The sequence below is a fragment of the Eptesicus fuscus genome, chromosome 21 (assembly GCF_027574615.1).
Source record: "Eptesicus fuscus isolate TK198812 chromosome 21, DD_ASM_mEF_20220401, whole genome shotgun sequence".
Lineage (NCBI taxonomy): Eukaryota > Metazoa > Chordata > Mammalia > Chiroptera > Vespertilionidae > Eptesicus > Eptesicus fuscus.
Window position 1 is genome coordinate 8167313 of NC_072493.1, and position 26772 is coordinate 8194084.

General features: G+C 49.3%; 1 protein-coding gene across 6 annotated transcripts in view; it reads left to right on the plus strand.

Moving 5' to 3' along the window:
• IL34 (interleukin 34) overlaps nucleotides 1-26772 on the plus strand; it is a 68665-nt gene that overhangs the window by 6998 nt on the left and 34895 nt on the right. Inside the window, exon 1 of one of the 6 annotated variants that reach the window (XM_054710777.1) lies at nucleotides 114-181. The exons of 4 other annotated variants lie outside the window; for them this stretch is intronic. The gene's annotated coding sequence lies outside the window, so the exon portion shown is untranslated. Of the gene's footprint in view, nucleotides 1-113; nucleotides 182-20713; nucleotides 20910-26772 lie in introns of those variants that run through there. One more of the 6 variants, XM_028143348.2, reaches the window with a different exon arrangement.

Below are 26772 nucleotides of genomic sequence, written 5' to 3' on the forward strand. Positions count from 1 at the left end.
GGTGAGGACACCCGACGGCTGCGGACAGCCCTGAGCCACGGCCGCACAGGCTGTGCCACCTGCTGCCTGGGCGACCTTGGGCCAGTCACAGGCCCCCCCTCCAGTCCCACTTTCCTCCGCGGTGAGGTGGGGATAACAAGAGGATCTAACAAGAGGATCGCCCTACATTGCCTCACACTCGGTAAGATGGCCACTATGGGAAGACAAAACCAAAACAAATAAGTGCTGGCCCGTGTGGAGAAATCGGGAGCCTTATGCATTGCTGGTGGGGCTGTAAAGGCACAGACTCTGTAGAACACAGTTTGGCAGTTCCTCAAAAAATTAACAACAGAACTACCATATGATTTAGCAGTCCCACTTCGGGTTCTGTACCCCACAGAACTGAATGTTCATAGCAGCATTATGTGCAATAGCCTCAAGGTAGAAGCCACTCACATGTCCATTGACAGATGAATGGATTAACAAAATGCGGTATATACACGTGATGGAATATTATTCAGCCTTAAAAAATATGCAGATGAACCTTGAGGGCATTATGCTGAGTGCAATAGGCCAGACACAGAAAGACACATACTGTATGATTACACTTTTTAAAAATTGATTGATTTTGAGAGGGGCGGAGGGAGAGAGACACACAGAGAAACATCGATTTGTTGTTCCACACATTTATGCATTCATTGGTTACTTCTTTTTTTAAAAAAAATATTTTTATTGACTTTTTACAGAGGGGAAGGGAGAGGGATAGAGAGTTAGAAACATTGATGAGAGAGAAACATCGATCAGCTGCCTCCTGCATGCCCCCTGCTGGGGAGGTGGCCGCCATCAAGGTACATGCCCTTGACAGGAATCGAACCCAGGACCTTTCAGTCCCCGGCCTGACACTCTATCCACTGAGCCAAACCGGTTAGGGCCATTGGTTGCTTCTTGTATGTTCTCTGACCAGAGATTGGACCCGACACCTTGGTGTTATCGGGCGGATGCTCTACCTAACTGAGCTACACGGCCAGGCCTCTGTGTGATCCCACTTGTATAAGATACCTAGAGTTGTTATATTTATAGAAACCGAAAGTAGAATGGAGGTTTACAGGGACTGGAGGTGGAGGGTGGGGGAGGGAGGAATGGGGGAATTATTACTTAATCAGTATAGAGTTTCAGTTTTGCAAAATGAAGAGTTCTGGAGATGAATGTTTGTGATGGTTGCACAACAATTCACTGTACACTTAGAAATGGTTAAGATTTTATATCATGTGTATTTCACCACAATTTAAAAAAAATTGGGCAAAGAAGTAGTACATGTCTCACGGGTTTTGTGAGGGTCGGAGTGACACAGCAAATGGGAGCCATTATTAGTGCAAGACTTTCTGCCTCATCGGCCCAGGATGTGGAGGGGGTGTGTGTCCCTGTGAGGGGGGCAGTGGTGCTTTTCTGCATGAGATGCTCAGGGTGGGATTCTGGGGAGCCTTCCTGGAGCCCTGTTCAGGGGTTCCTGGCGTTTGTGGGATGGGTGGATTCCAGACACTGGAAAGTCCCTGGCAGAGAAGTCACTTCCAGAAAGGGGCAGTTTGCAGGGAGGAGATTTTGGCTCTGCCTAGGGAACTTGTGATCAGAGCTGTTTGAATGTGGAGCAAGCTGCCTCATGGAGGTGATGAGCTCCCTGTTAGTGGAGGCATGCAAGGAGAGGCTGGGCAAGCTGCAGAGGTGACTCGGCATGAGAGGTTTAGAGCCAGAGGGTCTCCTAGACTCTGCACCTCTCTGATCCAGCCCAGGCAAAGCTGTATGGAACAGGCCTGTGTAACGGTGGGACCCAAGTCAGAGGGAGGGGGTAGGTCGGTGGGAAGGCTTGCTGCCAGCCCGGCCCTAAGTGACAGCGATCATAGACGCTGCCTTTTCCTCCGGGCTGCACTGTGCTATCTGCTGAACAGGCTGGATCTCCAGTCCTCGTCACAACCCTGTGTGGTGATCGCTACTCTCATCCCCATTTTACAGCTGGGAACCCAAGCCCAGGCGGGGAGTCACCTGTCCAAGGCTAGCCAGTAGGTGGCAGAGCTGGAATTTGAACCCAGACCGTTTGGCGCCCGGCCTCTATGCAGGGTGGAAATCTCCAACACCTGCCTCCCCAAGCTGGTCACTCCCTGCCACCCTGCCCCTGGCCACCCTCTGCCACCCTCACAGGAACCGATAGAGCTGTGGCCCCCTCCCCTGCCCGTGAGTCAGCACTGCCGCCTCTTTCTGGCTGGCATCTCCGTGAGCCGAGCCCTGACTGCTTGGGTCTCCAGGGCTCAAGGATAGAAACGGTGTAGAAAACACAGGCTATGACTGGGAGCCAGGCTTCCTGTCATCCAACACCCTCCATGTCTTCTCATTAAATGGGACCCTCTCTAGCAACCCTCCTCCTGCGCTCAAAGCCTTTCCCGAAGCTGTTGCGTTCATTTTGCCTTTTTTGTGACGTTGTTTTTCTCCAACCCAGCTCTCTGGGCGTCAACACCTCGGCCACGTGATTCCACGTGTCCAAGTCCATAGTCAAGCACTCCCAAGGCAATCCACGCTCTCCCTCCTGGGAGCAATACGGTGGGTGGCCTCCTGGGGCCTCCGATCTGAGCAGGATTACAGAGGAAGCCCCGGCAGGGATGACACAGACAGTGGGATGGCCTTCACACCGTAGGGAGGCACCCCTCTGTGCCAGGCCGGTGCTCAGCCCCGCAGGTACTACCTCACGAGTTCATACAGAGCCCAGGCGGTGAAGAACTGTGTTGTTCCCACATCGCAGACGATATGGGAATATGGGAACAACACAGTTAATTATGTATTCAGAGGCCTGGCTCTGTGAGGTTAATTATGTATCCAGAGGCCTGGCTCTGTCCTTCTCCCTGCTGCTGACCTTGAGGCTCTGTGTTGCTGCGCTGCGTGGCGGCATAACCCCCATTTCCGCTTTCTTCCCCACGGCGGCCTGCTACTCTCACTGCCACCCCGGACGTCGGCGTGGTAGTGCTGTTTTTATGAATGAAGACGACGGTTAGGGGCTCCCCAGGATACGGCAGTGGAAGGGTCAGACCAGGGCAGGGTGGTGGCCCCCCTCACTCGGCACTGAGTCACAGGCTGCGTCGTCCTCTGGCTGTCCCAGGCCAGGAAGCTCCAGACCAGCTGGCCCGACAAAGGCTGGGCGGGGGCCAGGTGCTTTCCAGTGTCTTCCTGCTGCAGAAAGGGTGTCCTCTCTGCAGAAGGTGCCTCCTGGTCCTGCCCGCCCGGTTCACCTCCCAGCCAAGAGAAGGCCAGGCCTCTCCCCATCTGCAGAAATCATGTCGGCAGCATAATGTGTGACTGTTGTGCTGCAGTGACAGGGTTCTGGAACCTGGAACCCAGCCCTCTAAGGCGGCGCTGATAACCCACAGGAGGAAGCTGAGGCTGGTTCCAGGCAGCCACATGCAGCTCTTTGGCCCCTTGAGTGTGGCTCTTCCACAAAATACCACGTGCGGGCGCGCACGTACAGTGCGATTGAAACTTCGTGTCTCCCCCCCCCCCCCCCCCCATGCGCAGAAGTTGGTTTTAGGCTCTCAAAAGAAATTTCAATCGTTGTACTGTTGATATTTGGCTCTGTTGGCTAAAGAGTTTGCTGACCACTGCCCTAGGCTGTTGGTCCGCAAAGCCCGTGACATTAGCTGAATCATTTTTATTTTGTATCTTGTAAGCTTTCTTAAAAAAAAATAAAAATAATGGATTGTTTTAAAAGGACAATTTAGATTTACAGAAAATTTGAGGAGAAAGTATGGAGAGTTCCATGTAGCCACCCCACTGTGGATACACAGTATCCCTTGTTATAGAAATTTTAATGTTTTTATTGATTTCAGAGAGAGGAAGGGAGAGGGAGGGAGAGATAGAAACATCAATGATGAGAGAGAATCATTAATCGGCTGCCTCCTACACACCCCCGACCAGGGATCGAGCCCGAAACCCGAGCATGTGCCCTGACCGGGAATCATACCAGGGACCTCTTGGTGCATGGGCTGTCACTCAACCACGGAGCCACGCCAGCTGGGCTCCCTTGTTATTCACACGCATTATCAGTGTGTTACATTTGCTACCATTGATGAATTGATACTAATACACTGTGAACTAAAATTCATAGTTTACGTTAGGAGGGACTCTTGGTGTTGTGCCTTCTGTGGGTTTTGACAAATATATGGCAGTGTGACTGTTGTGGTCTCCGCAATTACAGTTGTACAGCAGAGTGTGACTGCCCTACCCATCATCCGTGTGCCACTTCTTCACCCCTCCCTTCCCACAGCCCCCGGCAACCACTGATCTTTATACCGTCTGTGCGGCTCCGCCTTTTCTCAAAGGCCATCTAGTTGGAAGCATGCAGTATATAGCCTTTCCAGATTGGTTTCTCTCACGTAGAATATGCATTTATGGCTCACTCAGGTCTTTTTGTGGCTTGATAGCACATTTCCTTTTTAGTGCTGAATAATGTCTCGGTATATGGATGTACTATAGTTTTTTAACCCATTCACTTACTGAGAGGTGTCTTGGTTGCTTGCAGTCTTGCCGCTGCTCTAGACATATGTGTGCGTGTTCATATGGACCCAGTTGGGTAAATATCAGTTGGGATTGTATGGAAATACTATGTTGAGCTTGTAAGAAGCTGCCAAACTGTCTCCCAAAGATTATATTATTTTGCATTCCCACCAGCAAATCAATGGGACTCTGCGCTCTTATTAGCATTTGGTGATGTCAGTTCTTTTGGATGTTAGCCAAAAAAGTAATAGGTGTGTAGTGCACATTGCTGTTTTAATGTGCACTTCCTTAATGACATAGGACGCGGCGCCTCTTTTCATGTGCTTGCTTGTCATTCGTTTATCTTTTTGGCAAGATGTCTGTTCAGATATCTTGTTCATTTTTAAATTGGGTTGTTTGTTTTCTTACTGCTGAGTTTGAAGAGTTTTTAAAAATGTATTTTAAATCCAAGTCGTTTACCAGATATGTCTTTTGTAAGTATTTTCTCTTCATTTTCTTAGCTGTCTTTTGCAGAGCAGAAGTTTTGAGTTTTAATAAGGTCTAACAGTATTCTTCTTCTTTTTCTCATGGATTGTGCTTTTGTTGTATCTAAAGACTCCACCAAACCCAAGGCCACCTAAACTTTCTCCTATGTTATATTCTAAAATTTTATTATTTGCCTTTGATATTTAAGTCTAAGATCCATTTTGAATTAATTATTGTAAAAGATATTATAAGTGTCCAGATTCCTTTTTGTTGTTGTTGTTAATCCTCGGCTGAGGATATTTTTTCCCCATTGCTTTTTAGAGAGACTGGAAAGGAGGTTGGGGGAGGGAGGGAGGAGAAAGAGGGAGAGAGAGAGAGAGAGAGAGAGAGAGAGAGAGAGAGAGAGAGAGAGATGTGAGAGAGGTACATCGATTGGTTGCCTTCTACACACGCCCTGACTGGGGGCCAGGGATCAAACCTGCACCTCAGACACGTGCCGTTGACCGGAAATTGAACCCATGACCCTTCTGTGCACTGGCTGACACTCTAATTAGCCACAGCAGCAGGACCCCTCCCCCCCCCTTTTTTTGCATGTGAATGTCCACTTTGTTCCAGCACCATTTGTCAATACTATTCTGTCTTGATACTGTAGGTTTACAGGAAATCTTGAAGTCAGGTAGTATCAGTCCTCCTACTTTATTCTTCTTCAGAATTGTGTTGGCTATTATAGGCCTCTTCATATAAACTTTAGAATCAGTTTATAGATACGTGTAAAATAGCTTTCTGGGATTCTGATTGAGATGGCATTGAATCTAGAGCTCAAGTTGAGGAGGGCAAACATCTTAATAATATTGAGTCTTCCTATCCATGAACATGGGCTACTTCTCCATTTTATGTAGTTCCTCCTGTGAGCAGCAGAAAAACGGCACCAGGTGGTAGACCGGTGGAGTCAGAAGCGATCTGGGTTCAGCAATCTCGGTACTTGAGTTCTGGCTGAGAAAGAATTCAGGGCCAAGATTCAAACTGAAAGAGAAAGTGTAGAAAGTCACAGAGGTAGAAGAAGTGAGCCGTAGAAGAAGTGGGCTCGGGAGATACCTATAATACAATCAGCAATAAAAAAATATATTTAAAAAAGGAAGAAAAGAAAGAAATGGGCTCAGGAAACACTTGACAGAGGCAAGAGAAGGGCCCTTGGAGCTTGGGGGAAAGAGAGTCAAGGAAAGCCCTCCTGGAGGAAGGGGTGGGGAAAGGCCTGGGCATGCTCCACAGTGAGAGCCACACCAGGTCCTCCATCCTGAGGGCTTGTGTCTGAGGTGTCAGGGGAGGGTCTCAATGGCATATTCATCAGCTTTCCCGGTGTGTCGCTCAGGGTCGGTGTGTCGCTCAGGGTCGGTGTGTGGCTCAGGGTCGTGGCCTCCACTGATTGCTCAGTACCAGGGAAGGGGGTTCTTCGTCATTGCGGCTGGTCCTGATGTCGGCCATGGCATTGTTCCACCTGGTTTTGCTGCTTATCTGAGCCGAGAGCTGAAGCACAGCTGAGGCCTAGACGTCAACCCCAGGGGTTAGTGCTTAAGGGAGTGGTCCTGCCTTAAGGGAGTAGTAGTCTTGCCCATTGCTAGGCACCCAGGACTCTCCCCCTGGAGGCCCTCTGCCCGTGGCCCATCATTCCTGCTCTGATCGCCTACCACATTCCTTGATTTCTTTCATCAGAGTTTTGTAGTTTTTCTCATGGAGCTCTTCTACATATTTTGCTAGATGTATACCAAAGCGTTTCATTTTATTTGTCCTAATGTAAATGGTTTATGTTTTTAATTTTAAATAGTTACTGTATATGCACAGTAAAAAAATAAATAAATAAACCTCAAGAGATACAGATTGGTTTACCGTAAAGAGTAGCTTCCTCTTCATATCTCCTTCCTTAGGCCTCTATTGTCATCTATCCAAACACAATCACTGATACGGGGCTCTTATGGGTCCTTCTAGAGATTATATGTACACACTCAAGCTCATATTCTTAGTTACTATTCACCCAACAAACACCATGAGCATTTACTATGGGCCAGGCACAGAAGATGGGGCAGAAAACAGAAGGACATCTTGCTGTCCTGGAGCTCACATTCGCTGCAGTTGCCATCACCGGCTACATCCTCAGACGTTTCCAAAACTCTGCCCTGAGGTATTCTCCTTACGGGAGAGTGAGGGCCCAAGGAGGACTCTCTGGAGCCAGTTGAGTTTTCCAGGAGCTCAGGCTGGTCCTGGCGAGGGCCAGGGGAAGGGCTGATGCCGCTCAAGGCAAGAGGAAGCAGGTTCTGGAAGGGTGGAGAGGAGGAGGAGGCGAGGAGGCAGCTCGAGGAGGCTGTCAGGCCAGCCTGGGGCCAGATTCTTATCAGAATAAGGACTTGGAAGCTCTCTTGTTTGCAGGTGGCTGCATTTTAATTTCTTGGTTTTGTTTCCTCTCTAGTTTCTTAGACACATTCTTCTGGGGACAAGTCTAACCTTGTTTGGCTGACCTCAGGAGAAAAGAGATTTGTCCATACAGAGACCAGCACTGTCAGGAGAGTGGCCAGGGCGCCCAGAGGCACACGGTCGGGACAGGCTGTGATGAACAGCCAGGGAAAGGCAGTGAGCTGCTGGGAACCGGGTGTCTGAGTGGCAGACCTGTGCCAAGTCGGCTTCTCGCCTGGGTCTCCCTCCCAAGGTTGGAGGTGGCTCTCCTAGAGGTGGCACTGGGCTCTCTGGCACCCCATTTCTCTCCCTCCCTCTCTCCCTCCCTTTCCTCACCCAAGGATCTTTCCCCCTTGATTTTAGGGAGAGGGGAAGAGTGAGGGAAAGACAGAAAGAAACATTGATGTGAGACAAACACACCATGGTTGCCTCCTGCACGGGCCCTGACTAGGGCCCAGGCCGGGGAGGAGCCTGCAGCCAAGGTAAGTGCCCTTGACTGGAATCGAACCTGGGACCCTTTGGTCCGCAGGCCGAAGCTCTATCCACTGAGCCAAACCGGCTAGGGCTCTGGCGCTGCATTTACTAGTACATCTTTGTCTCAGACAGCAGAGCCAGTGGATGCCCTGCAGCCACATGTGTGCTGTCCTCCATCCATCCCCAGCCATGTGTGTGTCCAGTTGCAATGAGGGTGGAGCTGTTATTGTCTATATGGTATAGACATAGACAATGCATGTGGTATGATACCACTGACCAGGCCCAGGGTCAGTAACTGAAATTCATTCCCATTTTACTGATGAGAAAACGGGGGCTCTGAAGAATAGCATTTTATTGCCTCTGCAGGGTCCCAGCGCCCAGGAAGAGGCAAACCCATCTGCGGTGAAGAGAAGTGGTTCCTTCCTATGCCCCGCAGCCCTGAGCTGCAGCCAGAGTGGCCTGCCCTGGCTGGCTCGGGTCCGGGGCCGAGCGTGCAGCCTCTGGGTTCTAACCCTGAAGCTGCTGGGTGCTCAGGTCACGCCCTCCTGCTCCGCATTCTTGTGGGCTCCATCCTCTAGGCAGCCCTCGGGCCGTATAGTCAGGCTCTGCCAGCCGCCCAGGGCTGCTGGGTCCGGGAATGTGCTCTTTTCCCTTTGCCTTCAGACCATCCTCCAAGCTAGGGTTATCCGCAAGGGCTTTGGGGCAGACATACTTAGATGGAACACTTGCCCTCCCACTTGCCAGCTGTGTGACCTTGGGCAAGCTGCTGAACTTTCTGCGTTTCGGTTTCCGCATCTTTAAAACGAGGGCGAGAAGTCCTAACCGCCGTGGATGTTTGTGTACGGGGGGGCCGGGACTACAGGATATGAAGGAGCTCACGTTAGCGGTTGTTACCGTCCTCCTCATTGTTAGCCCAGCTGAGGAGGTCCCAGCTCTGTCTCCTGGGCCACTGCCAGTGCTGTCGGCCTGAACTTTATGAGCCCAAACAGCCCTGAGGCGGAGGCAGCACTCTCTCCGTGGCCCACACTCCCCCCCCCCCCCCGCCCCCGCCCTCGCCAAACTGGGAGCTCTGGCTGTTTTCCCCTTGTTCCAGGAGTTTCCGCTGAGCAGCTCCTGTGTGTCCATTGGGGCTGTGCCCGTTACAAACCGAGCTCTAGTCCCATTGGCCCAAATGAGGCAGGAGCCCATGAAGAGTGACGGCTAAAAACCAGTGCAAGGAAAAGGAAATGTAAGGGGTATTTCTTTTTAGCAAGATAGAAGATTTGATAGTTTCGAGGGAAAGCTCTATAAAACATGTAGAAACTTAGGATACAAAACCATCAGCACACTTTTTTTTTCTTTTTCATTAATCCTCACCAGAGGATCTTTTTTCCCATTGCTTTTCAGAGAGAATGGAATGGGGGAGGGAAGGAGGGAGGGACTGAGGGAGGGGGAGGGAGAGAGAGAGAGAAACATTGATGTGAGAGAGACATATCAATTGGTTGCCTCCCTCATGTACCCCAACCAGGGGGCGGGGAGGGAACCTAAAACCCAGGTACGTGCCCTTGATTGGGAATTGAACCCGTGACCATTCGGTGCATGGGTGGATGCTCTAACCACTGAGCACACTAGCCAGGGCATCCTCGCACTTTCTATGCAGAGCTGAGCTGCATGGAAATAAGGCAGCCCCTGGGCAGGTGATGTAAAGGCAGCCTGCCTGCGGGGGGGGGGGGGTGGGGGGGGGGAGGGAGCCAGGCTGCCTGGCCTGCCTTGAGGGTCCTTCCCTGGCCTGGATAACACAGGGACTTGGGTTGGGATAGCCACAGGGACAAGGGACAAAGTTTTGAGCCTCCTTGAAGCAGAGAGGTAGCACTGAGACCCCCCACATACACTTGGGCCCCTGGAGGGTTTAACCCTCCAGTGAAAGTCAGGCTGGAAAAAGATTCCCCCCAGCAAAGGCAGAGGAGAAAGCTCGTCTGCTCTGGCCTGGGTCCGGCTGGGAAAAGGAAGGTCTCTTTGGGGGGATTTGTAACCACATACCTGCCCGCTTTTGGATTTGGGATCAGATTTACACCCCTCATGTGATCCTCGTCTCCAGTCCAGGAAGTGAACATAAAAGCTATTCCTGCCCTGGCCCGTGGGCTCAGTTGGTTGGAATGTCATCCTGAAAGGGTGAAGGCTTGATTCCCGGTCAGGGCACATACCCAGATTGTGGGTTCAATGTTTCTCTCTCTCGCCCTTCCTCCCTCTCTAAAGTCAATAAAAGCATATCCTTGGGTGAGGGTTAAAAATAGTAAAAATAATAATAATAATGGTTAAGATGGACATTTTATGTATATTTTACCACAATTAAAAAAAAAATGCTACTCCTTGGGACACCTGGTAGAGCAAAAGGAACACCTCTTTGGAGGGACACACCTCAGTCCTGCCTGGTCAGGCGGCCCCCAGGATGCCTGTCCAACTCGAGCAGCCTGAACCACAGAGTGCACAGGGAGCCTGCCACGCAGCTCAGGTGGTTAGAGCGCCATCCCCAGACACCAGGGTTGCAGGTTCGAGCGTTAGCCAGGGCACATAGCAGCATCAACCAATGAATGCATAAGTAAGTGGAACAACAAATCTCTCTCTCCCTCTCTCTCTTCCTCTGTCTGTAAAATCAATAAACAAAAAACACACAAAAATGCACCAGGAAACCAGCCATTATGAGGGAGTCAGCAGTAAGGACAAAAAGAGAAACAAGAGGAGACATGTCCCCGGATGTTTACTGTAGATTATTCATGTCACACAAAACAAAAACAAATAAAAAACCACCACCACACCTGGGAACAGTAAAATCCCTCAGCCAGGACACATTATGCAGCCATTAAAAGACTTGGAAGGGTTTCCCTGAGGGGGTGGGGGGGGGTTAGTTTTGAATGAGAAAAAGAAGAAATGGACATGGGTGCTAATAAGAGCCCCATTTTTACAAGGCAACTCTAAAGAGCAGAAGTTGACCCTGAGCCCCACACTTGCATACATGCATTCTGTGTCAATGTACGAGTATGAAAAAAGGTAGCGAAGGCTGCCCATCGGGGGTGTTTGTGTCGGGATGCAGGCGAGGGAAGGGAGAAGGGAGAAGGAAGAGGAGAAGTGAAATAACTAGAGATTTCAGAGCAACAGGATTGCACCGAAAATGTCTGCCTCAGCATGCCTTCCATGACGCCCTTTGTGGGGAGGCGGTGTGTGTGTGTGTGTGTGTGTGTGTGTGTGTGTGTGTGTGTGTGTGTACCGTATAAAAAAATTAGAATACTGACCTACAGATATGCTCACTGTGATGGGGGCGGGGCAGGGGAAGCAAGGCATCTGATCTGGTGATTCGTTTTTATTCAGACAAACAAGCAAAGGTCAGCTCCATGTGTATATGCCCTCACGTGCTAGTGTGAGCAAGAAGACAGGTGTGGGCATCTGTAATATCGTAACAGAGAGAGTGGAGGGGAAGGAAGTGGAGAGGGAGACATCAGCTTATGAGGTCTTTATAAGAGGAGAGATACAGAGACACAAATACAGATATCTTGGTATTAGACTGCTTCACTCAGGACAACAAACTTGCATTGATGTAGAACATGAAAAATCTTACCTAATAATAGACAAACATGTAAATTGACCATACCTCCACTACGCCCACAGCCAATCAGGAGTGAGTATGCAAATTAACCCAACATAGATGATGGGTTAATTTGCATATGCAGGCATGGAGTGGCCGGGAGGGGCGGGACGCCTGCTATGAGGGGGAGGGCGGGTGGCGGAGGGATCTACAGGAGCGGTGCTCCAGCTGGGAGCAAGGACTTCTGCCCGGGGGCAAAGCCAGGGAAAGGAAGGCCTATTCTTGCATGACTATTGTGCAATGGGCCTCTAGTAACAAATAAAGGCAAAAACGAGTGACCCAATGAAAACCTCTCATGCACTGCTTCTGAGAATGTAAAGTGTCTGAGCTCCTTTGGAAGGCCCTTTTGCAATAGCTTTCAAAAATATAAATGTACCCAGTGTACTCATTTCTCCCCCCAGTAATTCTGCTTTTACATATGAACTTCCCAGGGGGCATGAAGCTGTCTGTACAAAGATAGTCATTGCAACATTATTTGTAGAAGTTCAAGATTGGAAACATAAATGTTTATCAGTGGTAGACAGATTAAGTTAATTATGGTCCATACATAGTGGAATTCTTAGCAGCTGCTGAAAAGAAAAAAAAAAAAAGAGAGAGAGAGAGAGACCTAGTCAGAGTCTTCCAGATAGATTGAGAAGAGCAAAATGCAGAACAGCATCTGTTAGCTTCCTCGGACTGCTGTGGGTGACTTAAAACAACAGACATTTCACAGAGAAGAAAACGATCAATAAAACAAAAAGCAACCAACTGAATGGGAGAAGGCATATGCAAACAATACACTGAGTGGCCAGATTATTATGATCTCTGAATGCATAATATATATATATATATATATATATATATATATATATATATATTTATGAGGCCTGGTGCATGAATTTGTGCATGGGTGGGGTCCGGCCAGCCTGGCCAGGGGGAGGGGACATGGGCGGTTGGCCGGCCTGCCTGCTGGTCGAACTCCTGGTTGAGGGGCCAATTTGCATATTAGCCTTTTATTATATAGGATATACACTGAGTGGCCAGATTATTATGCGTTCAGAGATCATAATAATCTGGCCACTCGGTGTATATCTAATAGGGGGTTAATAGCCACAATATATAATGAGCTCATGCAACTCAATATCAAAGAAACAATCCGACTCTAGCCAATTTGGCTCAGTGGATAGAGCATTGGCCTGTGGACTGAAGGCACGTACCTTGGTTGCAGTCTCCACCCTGGCCCTGGTTGGGGTGCGTATGGGAAGCAACTAATTCATGTGTGTGTCTCTCTCTGTCTCTCCCTCTCTCTTCCACTCTCTCCAAAAATCAATGCAAAAGTATCCTCAGGTGAGGATTAGCAAAACAAACAAACAAACAAAAGCAATCTGATTAAAAATGATCAGAGGCCGGCCAGTGTGGTTCAGTGGTTGAGCATCGACCTATGAGCCAAGAGGTCACTGGTTTGATTCTGAGTTAGGGCACATGCCGGGGTTGCGAGCTCAATCCCCAGAAGGGGGCATGCGGCTGATAGATGGATGTTTCTCTGTATCCCTCTCCCTTCCTCTCTTTCTAAAATCATATTTTTAAAAAAATAAAAAACATATATTTAAAAAAAATAGTCAGAGGACCTGCATAGACATTTCTCCAAAGAGGACCTACAAATGGCCAATAGACATATGAAAAGACACTGAACATCACTAATCATCAGGGAAATGCAAACCAAAATTACAATGAGATACCACCTCACACCTGTCAGAATGGTTATTGTCAAAAAGACGATAAACAGGCATTGGTGAGGATGTGGAGAAAGGGGAGCCTCCTGCCTGGGTGGTGGGTTTGTTCATTGGTGCAGCCACTGTGGAAAACAGTATGGAGGGTCCTCAAAAAATTAAACATAGAACGACCATTTGACCCAGCAATTCCACTTCTGGGCTTTAATCTGAAGAAAACGAAAATAGTCATTTGAAAACCTGTGTTTATTGTAGCATTATTTACAATAGCCAAGATACGGTAGCCACCTAGGTGTCCATTGGTAGACAAATGAAGAAGTTGAGCCTTAAAAGAGAATGAAATCTTGCCATTTGTGACAACATGGGTGGACCTGGAGGGTATTATGCTAAGTGAAATTAATCAGACAGAGAATGTATGATTTCACTTATATGTGGAATTAAAAACAACAACAAACCAATTCAGAGAACAAACTGATGGTTGCCAGAGGGGAGGGTGGCAGGAGGAAGAGTGAAAAAGGTAAAGGGATGGAGAGGTACAAACTTAGAGTCATAAGCTAAGTGAATCACGGGGGTGTAATGTACAGCACAGGGAATACAGTCAATGATATGTGAAGCTGGTCACTAGACTTGTGTTACCGGACATCATAAGGTATGTAGGAATCGCGTCACTGTGTCGTACACCTGTGGCTGATATGACGTTGGATGTCCACTATGCTTTATGCTTCTCAGCATTTTATGTTGACTTAAATTGGAGGTTTTAATTAATGTCCTAAAAGATAATGTTCAATTACACCATACAATTAGGTGGGCAAAATGGAGGCTAGACAATATTCATCTTCCAAAATAGAAGTCTAAAATATAAAACTAACAAAAACTAACAACAACTAGAAACCCCGCCCCTCCCCCCCCCCCCCCCCCCCCCCCCCAGTTTGGGAGACTGGGGTCTGGAATCAAGAGTGCCCTCTGCAGGCTCCAGGTGAGGATCCTTCCTGGCTACTTCCTAGATTCGGGTGCCCCCCTCCCCCCTGCCTCACCCCCCTCGCCGCGCCCCCCCCCCCCCCCCCCGCCTGAACTTCCTTGGCTGGTCGCTGTGTCCCTCCATTCTGTCCCTGTCGTCACCGTCACCGGCTCTTCCTCTGTGTGTGTGTCACCAGTTGTTGGATTTAGGGCCCGTGCCAACCCAGCACGACCTCACCTTCATTACACCTGTAAGGACCCTTTTCCCACAGACGGTTACTGAGGTTCCAGGTGGACAGGAATTTGGGGGTCCACTCTTCAGCCCACTGTCAGTGGTGAACTGCCATTGGATTGAAAAATAACAGAGCAAGAGCCCTGGCTGGGTGGCACGTTTGGTTGGAGTGTTGTCCGGTCCACCAACAGGTAGCGGGTTCGATCCCAATAGTCGGGCTTGTAGGGGAAGCAACACATTGATGCTTCTCTCCTTCTCTCTCTAAAAATCAATAAAAAACATATCCCCCGCTGAGGATTTTTTTTTTAAAAAAAAGATAGAACAGGAGATGCTTGTCTATGCCGGGCACTGGGAAGTGGTAGAGGGAGGCGGGACGTGCAGCTGGGAGGTGTCTCTGGAAGAAGGCTCAGCAGGCCAGGAGTGGGATCACAGCGGGAAGGGAGCGGGGAGGACTCCAGCTGGACTGCCTTCCTCAGGCCTTTGGGCTTCCGGCTCTGCTGTGGGACAGCTGGGGGCGGGTGAGGAGGAGGGAGGCTGGGCCGGCGGAACCTGAGGTTGCCCACCCCCTGTGCCTCCCCGTGGAGGAGAAATGGGCCGGACTGCCAGCCCCTGGCCGCTGACTCTGGTGACAAATATTTCTGGAGATTCTGAAACAACAACAACCCTCCTTGGCCAGCTCAGCTCCCCTCACGAGGGACATTGAGCTGTTTCTCCGCATTCGTTAGGAGGTGGTGCAGGCCCCTCCCTGCCCGCCCCCCCCCCCCCACCTCGCTGTCCCCCAGCCCCCATTAGCTGCTTAGGCGGGGCTCCCGGCTTTTCATCTTTGCGTGCTAAGCTTGAGTCACAAAGGCGCGCTGAGCAGAATTTAACTCTGATGTGGAGACTCCATGCCCCGTGTAAGACGGTGGTGTTCGTGTACAGGTGGCATGGGGTGGGCCTGGGTCCGGAGGGGGTGAGTGTGGCCTGGCGAGGAGGCTGGGCACCTCCCCCTGACTCCAGACTTTCCCTTCCCAAGTGGCTCAGGGACAGGGGGGGGGGGGGGGGGGGGGGGGGGGAGGGAGTGGGGCTGCGTCTCATTCCTCCTCTCCGTGGTACTGATGCCTGTGAGCAGAACATGCACCCCAGCCCCCACCCGCCTCCCTGCGTTAATTAGTTAACACAGCGTTTGCATTCTCCTCATGCTAGGCACTGAGCTAGGAATTCAGCGGGGCTTGCGGTCCAGCCGGGAGAGAAATGTGAGCCTCCTGGTGAGGGACTGTTTAATTACAGCTAGGAGCACGGCCCCGTTGCTTTTGGAAGGTAACAGACAAAACCAGAACCAGAGCCGTGGGCCCGGGGCCCGTGGCCCGAAGAGCAGGGCTTGAACCCAAAGTCAACAAGTGCGAGGCCAGACCTTCCCGGGAAAACAGGCTTCGTGTGACCAAGACGCTCCCCAGCGTGGGGACCTCTGCGGACGCCCCCACGTCCCCTCCGCCGCTCCCCACCCCACCGCCCAGCACCCAGCTGGAGGAAGGTTCTCAAGCCCCGTTTTTCAGATGGGTGAAGTGAGGCTTAGAGAAAGGCACTGATTGGCCTCTAGGTCCCGAGTGAGTAAGGAGAAGCCACAGCCAGGCTTCCCCGCAGCCTGCGTGGGCAGTCCAGCCGCTGTGAGCCAGAGCATTAGACACAACGCGCTCTGTTCCCCGGGCATTCCATTTCCCCGTGTTCTCCACCAGGGACATTCCTGAATTGGTAAGAAAGGGACTGGGCCAGCCCAAGCCCTGGCAGCTGATCAGCGGTGAAAGTCCGGAGACAGAGGCAGTCAGGAGTCTGAGACTTTAGGGAGCTCCCAGTCGGAGTAGATGCTCAGGACACCGCAATCAGGTCAAAGGAAGAGGGTATCAGGGACTTGGGTGGGGGGCGCACAGAGGGACAGCCCCCTGGGAGAGGGGCAGCTGGAGCAGACAAGGGACAAAATCTTCTGCATCTTCTGAGGTGACCATCGGTTTTCTCTTTTGGGTTTGCTGACATGGGGAGTTTACAAAGATTTATTTTCAAGTAAAGCCAACCCTTCATTCCTGGTACTGCTGCAGTTAGATTAGGATGCGGGGATTCTGTTTGCCCCCGAGCATCCTGGTGTGTTTTTTTTTGTTTGTTTGTCTGTTTTTTAAATTGTTGACGCTATTACAGAAGTCTTCACCACACTGCCTTGTCCCTCAGTGAGATCCGGCTTTAAGGCCCAGGCCTCCAGATAGTGAGAGGGAAGGAGGGGGCAAAGGGTAAGGAGAGGCCACCCCCCCCTGGCCTGCCGAGGTGTAGCCCCAGGTGCGCCTCCTCTGGCTGGAGACGCAGGCCTCTCCTCGGGCTCATTGCTCAGCCCTTGGGTCTCCCGGAGCCTCAGTCTCCGCACCAAGCACAGGGAGCTGGTGGTGGCCCCAGGGGTCCCCTTCTGAGAAACGAAGGTAATAAACCTTGCTCTCAGGACTGCTGTATTCAGTGAGCCCGTGGTGACAAGGCGAACGCGTCCAATGACCAGTTCGAACCCTGGTGACCCCTCGTGAGCCTTTTGACCTTCTGCCCATTGCGCAATCTCTCAGCTCAGTCTCTCTTGCAAAGCAGAGATAACGAGACCGAGAGAGGTGAGGGAGGATAAGTTGGTGTCGATGCGCAGATAAGCGAGCAAGTGGGGAAGGGAAGAGCCAGAGCTAGAACTGGAGCCCAGATGCCTCTGGTCACGGGGAGCAGTTTGCACCTTTCCAAAAGGTGGCGATCTCCCCAGGATTGATGCCAACTGTGGCTCCGCGTGAAGTGTGGGAGCAGGGAGAGGAGAGGGGGTCACCGAGCCTAGGAAACTCTCGGGGCTTCTCTCCTTCCCATCCTGGCCGGTGCTCAGTTTTCCTCCAGCCTCCGGGCTGGGGAGCGCTCAGTGGACCCACTTCTCCTTCTCTGTTGGCACCTAAGCATCCGGCCCAAATGTCCACTGGGGTGTGTGGCCCAGAGTGAGGGGGGCAGTTGGGGAAGTAGGTGGGATTTAGTCCAAATGCAGATTCCAAGATTCCTCTGGAATTGCATTCCCTCACCGGCTGTCTTTTATCATTTGGGGTGCCTCTTGTTTAGAAACACATTCGGGGGCTCTCTGAACTAGTGGAAGCGTGGTGTCTACCAGGTCCCTCTTACCCACTTTATATATATACTAGAGGCCCAGTGCATGATTGAATCATGCATGTGTAGGGTCCCCTACACGCTTTCGCTTTCGATCACTCAGGCACCAGGCCTTTCAGAAGCCTTCGCTGCGCCGGAGGCTTCTGAAAGGCCTGGTGCACCAGCGGACAGGCACCCAGCTCCCCCACTTTTGATGGTCCCTGGTGGGACGTGAGCTTGCTGCCCCAGAGGCCCCTTCTGTGCCGCAGCACAGCCATGGCGCAGACGCTGGCCCAATCGGCCACCCCGGCCACCCTGAGTCCCGCCCCCCCGCGCCTCCTTGCCAATTGCGGGCATAGCGAAGGTATGGTCAATTTGCATATTTGTCTATTATTAGGTAGGATATTGATTTCAGGGAGGAAGGGAAAGGGAAAGAGAGATAGAAACATCAATGATTATGTTTGAGAGAATCATTGATCAGCTGCCTCCTGCACATCCCCTACTGGGGATCAAGAGCCCCAGCCCAGGCATGTGCCCTTGACCGGAATCGAACCCGGGACTCTTTAGTCTGCAGGCCGATGCTCTATCCACTGAGCCAAACCAGCTAGGGCCCTCTTACTCACTTTTGTACCCATTTCCCAGCTGCTATGGGTTAACCGGGGCTGCCACAAACAACTAACCCTGTGTCTTTTTTTTTTTTTTATGTAATATATTTTTATTGATTTCAGAGAGGGAGAGAGAGAGAGAGAAACATCAGTGATGAGACAGAATCATTGACTAGCTGCTTCCTGCACGCCCCACACTGGGGATCGAGCCCGCAACCCGGGCATGTGCCCTTGACTGGAATCGAACCTAGGACCCTTCAGTCCTCAGGCCGAGGCCCTATCCACTGAGCCACCCTGGGTCCTTCTCCAAGCCACCTTGCCAGAGATAGTTGAGAGGTTACACCACTCCACCCCGACCCCGGGGGCCATTGAGTGAGTCAGGGAACCATCCCCCAGCCTCCTGGCCTCATTTAAAAATGCTCTGAGCCTCCAGGGTTGCCCTTCCCACCTCCTCCTCTGGCTCCCTCACAGCTTTCTCCTGGGAGCACTTCCTCTCGGGCGTCACCCCCCTCTCGGGCGGGCACTGCTGCTGGGGAAGCCACTCCCAGACAGGCCATGTGCTCTGTGGTTCTGGGATGGGAGAGTTGTTCCTTCTGGCTCTAAACTCTCTCACACTCAGTGATGTACTGAATCACACAGTAAATTAGGGGCAGGGCCAGGCCCACAGGCCACTCACAGCCTGAAGACCAGGCCTGAGGGTGGGGCCTGCTGGTGAGTGTGGTCGCAGTGCTGCACCGCCCCCACATCCCAGATCAGGCTTCCTCTCAGGTAAGCCCCCTCCTCTTAATTTTTCCTGTGTCTGGAACTCCACCCCTTTCCCCTGTCGTGGAATAATTCACTCTGACGTGTGAAAGATTGGCAGCTCAGAGACAGTGCATCTTGAAAAGATCCAAATGCATCTGGTTGATCCAAATACATTTTTTGGTTAATCCTCACCCGAGGACATTTTTCCATTGATTCTTAGGGAGAGTGGGAAAGACAGAGAGAAACATCCATGGGAGAGAAACACATGGATTGGTTGCCTCCTGCATGAGCCTGGACCAGGACCTGGGCCCGGACCGGGGAGGAGCCTGCCCTTGACCGGAACTGAACCCGGGACCCTTCAGTCCACAGGCCGACGCTCTATCCACTGAGCCAAACTGGCCAGGGCCAAATACATTTTTTAATTCGCTGGACTTTCTGTCAGGTTGCTATAGTGAGTTGGCAAAATGCACGCAGTGCCATTCAGTTTTTGAGGTCATGAAGGAGCCCCATATCAGCAGATTCCTCGCTTTCCCAAGGATCAGCTTCCCCACCCCCTTTCCTGCCTCTCCTCACCCTCCTCCGCCCACAATCAGACCACACTTGGTGAGAGAAATGCCCGGTGTCTCCCTGGCTTCCCATAGCAGCGCCCGTCACAGGTGAGTCACTGGAGGGGAAGCTGACTCAGCTAAAGAAATAATTTTGCCAAAATGCTTTTTTTTTTTTTTTTTTTTTTAAAGAACAGACTGGTGGTTTGAGCTAAACTCCCTAAGAAGTGGCTTATTTGTCAGAAGAGTGGAGAATTGTGAATGATTTAGTAAATGTCCACAGTGTTTGGCTCAGGAAGGTCTGTGGCTTTGGTCGGGGGACAGTGCCGGGAGGCACCTCTGAGGAGTGGCAGCCACTGGAGGGGCCCCATCCGATCTGTGCCCTGACCTTCTGAGTGACCTTAGGCAGATCATTTGTTTTTCCCCGGGCACAGTTTCCTCATCTGTAAAATGAATGGAATTGGATATTCCAGGACCTTGTTACTCCACGTGTGGTCTGCAGACCAGTAGCATCTGCAAACCTGGAAGTTTGTTAAAAATGGAGTCTCCCAGGTCCCTCCCACCCAGACTCACTGGGTCAGAATCTGTATTTTAACAGGATTCCCAGGCCATTTGTAATATTTATTTTATTATTATTACTAGAGGCCCAGTGCATGAAATTCATTCACAGGTAGGGTCCCTGGGCCAGGCAGGCGATCAGGGCCGATCTGTGGGGAGACCCGCAGGGCGATCAGGGGGCCCCCCACTGGCACCTGCCTTGGCTGGCCTGGGGCCTGCGGGCAGCTCCTGCATTGAGTGTCTGCCCCCTGGTGGTCAGTGCGCATCATAGCGATCGGTCGTTCCACCCGTTGTTCCACCATTCAGTCGATTTGCATATTAGGCTTTTATTATATAGGATTTTTTTTGTTAATCCTCACCCGAGGATATTTTTCTATTGATTTTTTTTCTTTTTTTTTAAGAGAGAGAGAGTGGAAGGGAGGGGGAGAAACAGAGAGCAAGAAAAACATGGATGTGAGAGAGACACATTGATTGGTTGCCGGGCACAGCCATTGGTATGCACATGTGGGGAACCCTGCTCTGGACTAAGGCTACTCCAACGTGGTCCTCAGACCAGCGTATCAGCATCACCTGGGAGAAGAAGCTTGTTAGAAATTCAGGCTAATGGGCCCCACACCCACGGAACCGCGCAGCGCAGGGCGGGGCCTGGAGGCTGCGCTTCAGCCGCCTCTCCAGGTGAGTGTTGGGCAACACTGACCTTTGAGAAGCCCTGAAGCTCCGAGCCTCACGCATTCTCGCCGCCGAGGTGGGGCGGTGGAACCGCTGTCGTTCTACCTGAGGCTGGGCTGTGGTGTGAAGAGCCTGCTGTGTGCTGCTTCTCGGCTTCCTGGAACGCTCACGGGCCAGGACTTCACAGCAACTCCGTGGTGTTTTGTCTTCATCTTTGCTCCGCCAAAGAGAAAGCTGATGTTCGAGGGAGCTTAGGTGAGTTGCCCAAGGTCTGTCTATCTCACTACGCCTTTCGTAGAGATACCAACCTAAGATGTTTATGGCAAAGCCAATGAGCTGTTTATAGGGTAATAAAACTCCTTGTAAATACTGAATGTTACCTGTTTGTATGGACAGGTTCTTGGAACAGGAGTCAAGAGCTGGGGGGTGAGGGGGAGGGAGGATCTGGTGGGTCTGCAACAAGGCCATGAACTTCAGCTCTTCTTATTCACGGTTTAACGTTTGCATTAGATAAAACATTCATCTGGTTTAAACATCCTGTAGAAAAGGACCAGAGGGGAAGTTTATAACCACCCATTACCCTCCAGCCCCAGGCAACTGTTTTTAGTTTACTGGGTCTAATCCAATCAGAGCTGATCCTGGAAAAGCTGTGGAGTCTCCGATGTATGGATGTATGGCTGCCCTCATGACCTCCCAAGTCTCTGGACTTGCATTTTTCCAACTCATTTTATCACCCTGACAAAAACTCCAGCACATGACAGGTTTATTTGGGTTATCAAGCATTTTTTTTTTTTTTCAAGGGTGCACCATCTCTGGGAGGTTCTAAGCTGCCAATCTTTCACACGTGAGTGTGAATTATTTTAATGCAGGGTCTCTTTATGCATATACAAGCAAATACAAATATATGTGTAAACTAGTAAAACGCTTTGCCATTTCGGCGGAACACATTTTACAAAACCAAATAACACCCTGTTCCCTGCCTGGCTTGTTTCACTGACTATGTCATGCTGTGTTATTGTGTGGCAAACACTCAGGCTGTTTCCAGTCTGCTGCCACAGACACTGTTTGCACCTGTGGCATTTTGCAGGCTCATGTGATATATGTACGATGAATTCCCAGGAATGGGGTTGCTAGGTATCTGCATGTGTAATTTTGAGAGATGTTGCCAATTTGCCTTTTCTAAGATTAGTATCAATGTACACCTCTGTTTTGGATGAGAAGTTACTGTTTTCCGACATCTTTGCCAATGCATAATTTAGTCCCATTACTGGATTTCCCCCAATCTGATAGGTGATAAACAGTGACTTAGCTGAGTCTTAATTTAAATTTGTTATGAAAAGTTTTAAACTTATGTTTAAAAGGACCACCTCTCTCTCTCTCTCTCTCCCTCTCTCTCTCTCTCTCTCTCTCTCTCTCTCTCTCTCCTCACTCATATTCTTTGCTTATTTTGAAAATGGAATTGTCGCCTTCTCCCTTTTTATTTCTGGGGGCTGTTTATCTATTAGGGAGATTAGCCTTTTGCCTTTGATATAAGTTGCATCCAGTTTAGGGTTTCTCTTTTATTTGGTTGATGGCTTGTTTATTTTGTAGGCCCAAGTGTTTATTTTTATGCAGTCAAATAATCAGTCATCTCTTTTATGGCTTCTGAACTTTGAATCACAGGTACCAAGGTCATCCCCACTTCAAGATAATAGGACGTGTCCTTTTTTCTTCTATTACTTTACATTCACATTTTGATCCATTTGAAAGTCATCCTAATGCTGTGAGGTATAGATGCAATTCCCGCCCCCTTCTCTTCCTATGGTTATCTTTTCCCCCCTGAAGCTACTATATCGGAAGCGCAAACCACAGCTCGTCCCATTCGTACGTGGGCCTATTTCTGAACGTGATCCTCTTTTTCCACTGGCTCCCTTGTCTGCTCATGTTCATTCACTGTTTTGCTTACTAAGTTTTACGATATTTAAAAGTACTTTTTTAACATATGAAAGCGCTGTTTTCTTATTTTTAGAAACTTTTCAGGCTATTGTTGTTTACTTGTTTTTCTATTTGGACTTTAAAATCTAATGTCTACTCACACACGGGTTGGTGTTCTTATTGAAATTGCTTTAATAAGAACTGAAGTATAACACACTTCCAGAAAAGCGAATAAACTGTATCAGCTTGGTGAGTTACCGCAAAGTGGCCACAGAGGAACCTCACGTGAGTCCCCAGGGGCTCCCCCAGCGTCTTCTGAGGGGTAATCACCATCCTTTTTATTATGCCCTGGATTGGGTTTTGCTGTTTTTGTTTTTTAACTTTATATACCTAGATGCTTTTGGATCTGCCTTATTTGGCTCAACAGTAAGTATATATGTTTTTAAATTGTTTTTTTATTTTTTAATTACATTTGATGTATAATATTATATTAGTTTTAGGTGTACAATCCAGTGATTAGACATTTATATAACTCACAAAGTTATCTGTAATAAATCTAGTACCCATCTGACATCCTACCGAGTTATTGCAATATTATTGACTATATTCCCGAAGCTGTACTTTACAACCCTGTGACTATTCTGTAACTACCAAGTTGTACTTCTTAATCCCTTCACCTTTTTCACACAGTCCTCCCAACCCCTCTTCCATCTGGCAACCGTCAAAATGTTCTCTGTATCTGTGAGTCTGTTTCTATTCTGCTTATTTTATGTGGGTTTTTTTAAGATTCCACACATAAGTGGAATCATATGGCATTTGTCTTTCTCTGTCTGACTTATTTCACTTAGCACAATACCCTCTAGATTCATCCATGTTGTTGCAGATGCAAGATTTCATTCTTTTTACAGCTGAGTCACATTTCATTGTATATATGCACCAGTTCTTTGGCTCAACATTATATTTATGAGTGTGTATTTTTTTTTAAATTCTTTTGCTGATGGACATTTACGTTGTTCTGGTTCTGGCTATCACACATGGCTTTTGGTGCTCATAGATGCACATTTCTGTTGGATATTTACTGATGAGAGGAATTTCTGGGCCATGGGTTGGGCATGTGTTCACCTTCAGAAAATATTGCCAAACTTTTCCATAGAGATGTGTAACAATTTGCCCTCCTTCTGGTAGTGTCTGAGAATTTCAGTTATTCCCTCTTCTTATAACAGTTGTTTTTAAAATATTTTTTCCATTCTGATGTGTGTGTGTATATAGTGGCAATTAATTGCGATTTTAGTTTTCAGTTCTCTAATGACTAATATGTTTCACTGCTTTAAAAATGTCTTGGAAGGCTCTTGGGCAGTGGTCGGCAAACTGCGGCTCGTGAGCCACGGTTTGTTGCTCTGTTGACTAATGAGTTTGCCGACCACTGACCTAGACTCGATTCCAATAATTACAGGCTGTTGTTGTTCCTTGTGATTAAGCCCCTATCCCAGCGGTCGGCAAACTCATTAGTCAACAGAGCGGCTCATGAGCCGCAGTTTGCCGACCATGGCTCTAGGGCAGTGATGGCGAATCTATGACACGCGTGTCAGCACTGACACGCGTAGCCATTTCTGATGACACGCGGCCGCATGCCGAGGATGAAACATTTGCTGCTCCTGAGGATGAAACATTTGCGACTAGAGTCTTGGAGTTAGTTTTTTCCTCAAAGTGACACGCTACCCGAGTTATGCTCAGTTTTTTGGCGAAGTCTGACACACCACGCTCAAAAGGTTGCCCATCACTGCTCTAGGGGAAGATCCTTAATCGCCTCTTCTGTCTTCTGGTGGCTGCATGCAGTCCCTGGCATTCCACGCTTGCAGACACATCAGGCACTTTGTTTCCATCGTCACATGGTATTTCTCCTTGTGTCTGTCCATTTTCTCTTCTCTTAGGAACACCAGTCTTTGGATTGGGGCCTACCCTCATCTGGTCTGGCCTCACTCTCATTTCCAAATAAGGTCACATTCTGAGATTCTGGGTGGACTTGACTTTGGGGGGACACTGTTCATCCCAGTTTAGATGGTTTTGATGATTATATATATCCATGGGGAAACCATCCCGATCAAGAGTTTCCATCACCCTAGAACCGTGGTCGGCAAACTGCGGCTCGCGAGCCACATGCGGCTCTGTGGCCCCTTGAGTGTGGCTGTTCCACAAAATACCACGGCCTGGGCGAGTCAATTTTGAAGAAGTGGCGTTAGAAGAAGTTTAAGTTTAAAAAACTTGGCTCTCAAAAGAAATTTCAGTCGTTGTACTGTTGATATTTGGCTCTGTTGTCTAATGAGTTTGCCGACCGCTGCCCTAGAAGGTTCCCTCATGACCCTTTCCAGCCAGTTCCTACCACCACTGCCCGTGTCAGACAACCACTGCTCTGATTCTTATCACCATAGGTTAGTTTTTTTTGCCTGTTTTTGCAAATATATGGGATTGCATAGTGTGTGCTCTTGTGTCTGGCCTCTTGCTCATAATAATGTTTCTGAGGTTCAGCCATGTTGCACGGGTCAGTAGTTTTTCCTCTTCTTTGCAGAGTAGTATTCCCGTGTGGGATTGTACCACAGTCTGGATACCCATTCTTCTCTTGATGAACATGTGGGTGGTTTGCAGGTTTTGGAACTGCTTGTTCTTTTTAATGTGAATAGAACAGCGGTGCACATTCTTGTTCATTCTTTTTGTGGACGTATATATGTATTCACATTTTCTTATTGAGGTGTAGTCGACATTTATCGTCATGTTAGTTTCAAGTTTATAGCATAATGACTCGCTATTTGTGTATATTGCGAAATGATCACCACAGTCTAGGTAACATCTGTCACCATACATAGTCTCAACACTTTCTTTTTCTTGTGATGAAGTTCAGACTTTTGACCCCCTTCCTCCATATGTGGACATACATTCTGCTTTTTCTAGGTTAAGTACTGGGAGTGGAATTACTGCGTCCCGGGGCAGGTGTGTGTTTCACTTTATTAGAATTGCCGGGTAGTCTTCATCCGTGATTGTCCTGATTTACACTCCAAGGGTGAGGTGTGAGGCTTTCGATCGCTCCACATCCTTGTGAAGTTGGTTGTTTTCTCGGTGACAGTTACTAGCTTTGCTGCATAGAAAGGGTGACCCTCTGCAGAGGCTCCTGTCCAAGGAGCTAACGACCCTCCCTCCAGGTTCTTGCTGACGTCTCCCTCCCTCCTTTTCTGCTTTGTTTTGTTTCTTTTTTATCCTGTCGCTCCGCGGAAGCGTTCAGGCACAGGGGTCTGCTGGAGTCCCTTTGTCCACTGTCCCTTTTTTCTGAGAATGGCACTAGGGTGACACACTCTGTTTTTCCACTTTTGAGTCTTTGTGCTTGTCAGAGGTCAGAGGTTGAAGGTCAAAGGTCAGATCCTTTAGAAGGACATCAGCTGCTTGAAGCAGTTGTTTGTTTTAGAGCATTCAGGGGACCCATGTGACTAGTTGCACACTGGGTTTCTTTCTGTCTTTCATAATCAAGTATTTTCCTCACAGAGCAACAGCAATAAAGGGAATCATTCGAAATTAAAAGTGAGTGTGGGTGTGGGTGTGAGCGCCCCCACCCCCCCACACCCCCCTGTCCAGGGTGATTCCCGCCTTGCGGCTTGAGCTGCCCAGAGAGGCTCCGGCCACCAGGGACCCTGAACTGATGAGCAGGTTGGAAAAGAATTGTCCTTATTTTTATTAGTCTTTCTTAAATGTATGTATAGCTCATACTTACTTTAGTGTTTAATACTTAGAGGTGTTTTTGGTCTTTATTTAGGAAGCGTAGTGATTTTCTGTGACCAGAAATGTGCCGTAGGAGCTTAGCTGTTGTTTATTTCCGTTAGCTCGCAGTAACACTGGTTTCCATACACATCGTTTCGCTTAAAGTCGCTGTTTCCAAGATCCTATCGACGATGTTGAAGGAGAACCTACCGCCCTGAGCTGCTGCACATGCCAGCTCCCGTTCTGAGCTTTCTCTAGAGAAACTCGGTGAACCCCGACATGACCCCCTGAGGTCGGCATTTCACATGAAGCCATTTTCCTGACGAGGAACCTGAGGCAAGAAGAGAATCCTCACCTGCAAGTGTATTCCACAGGGTCATTCACATTCTAGAAACCTAACCAGGTTTCTTTAAAAAGGACACTTTATGTTGCTCTATCAGTAGGAAACCCACACCATTTG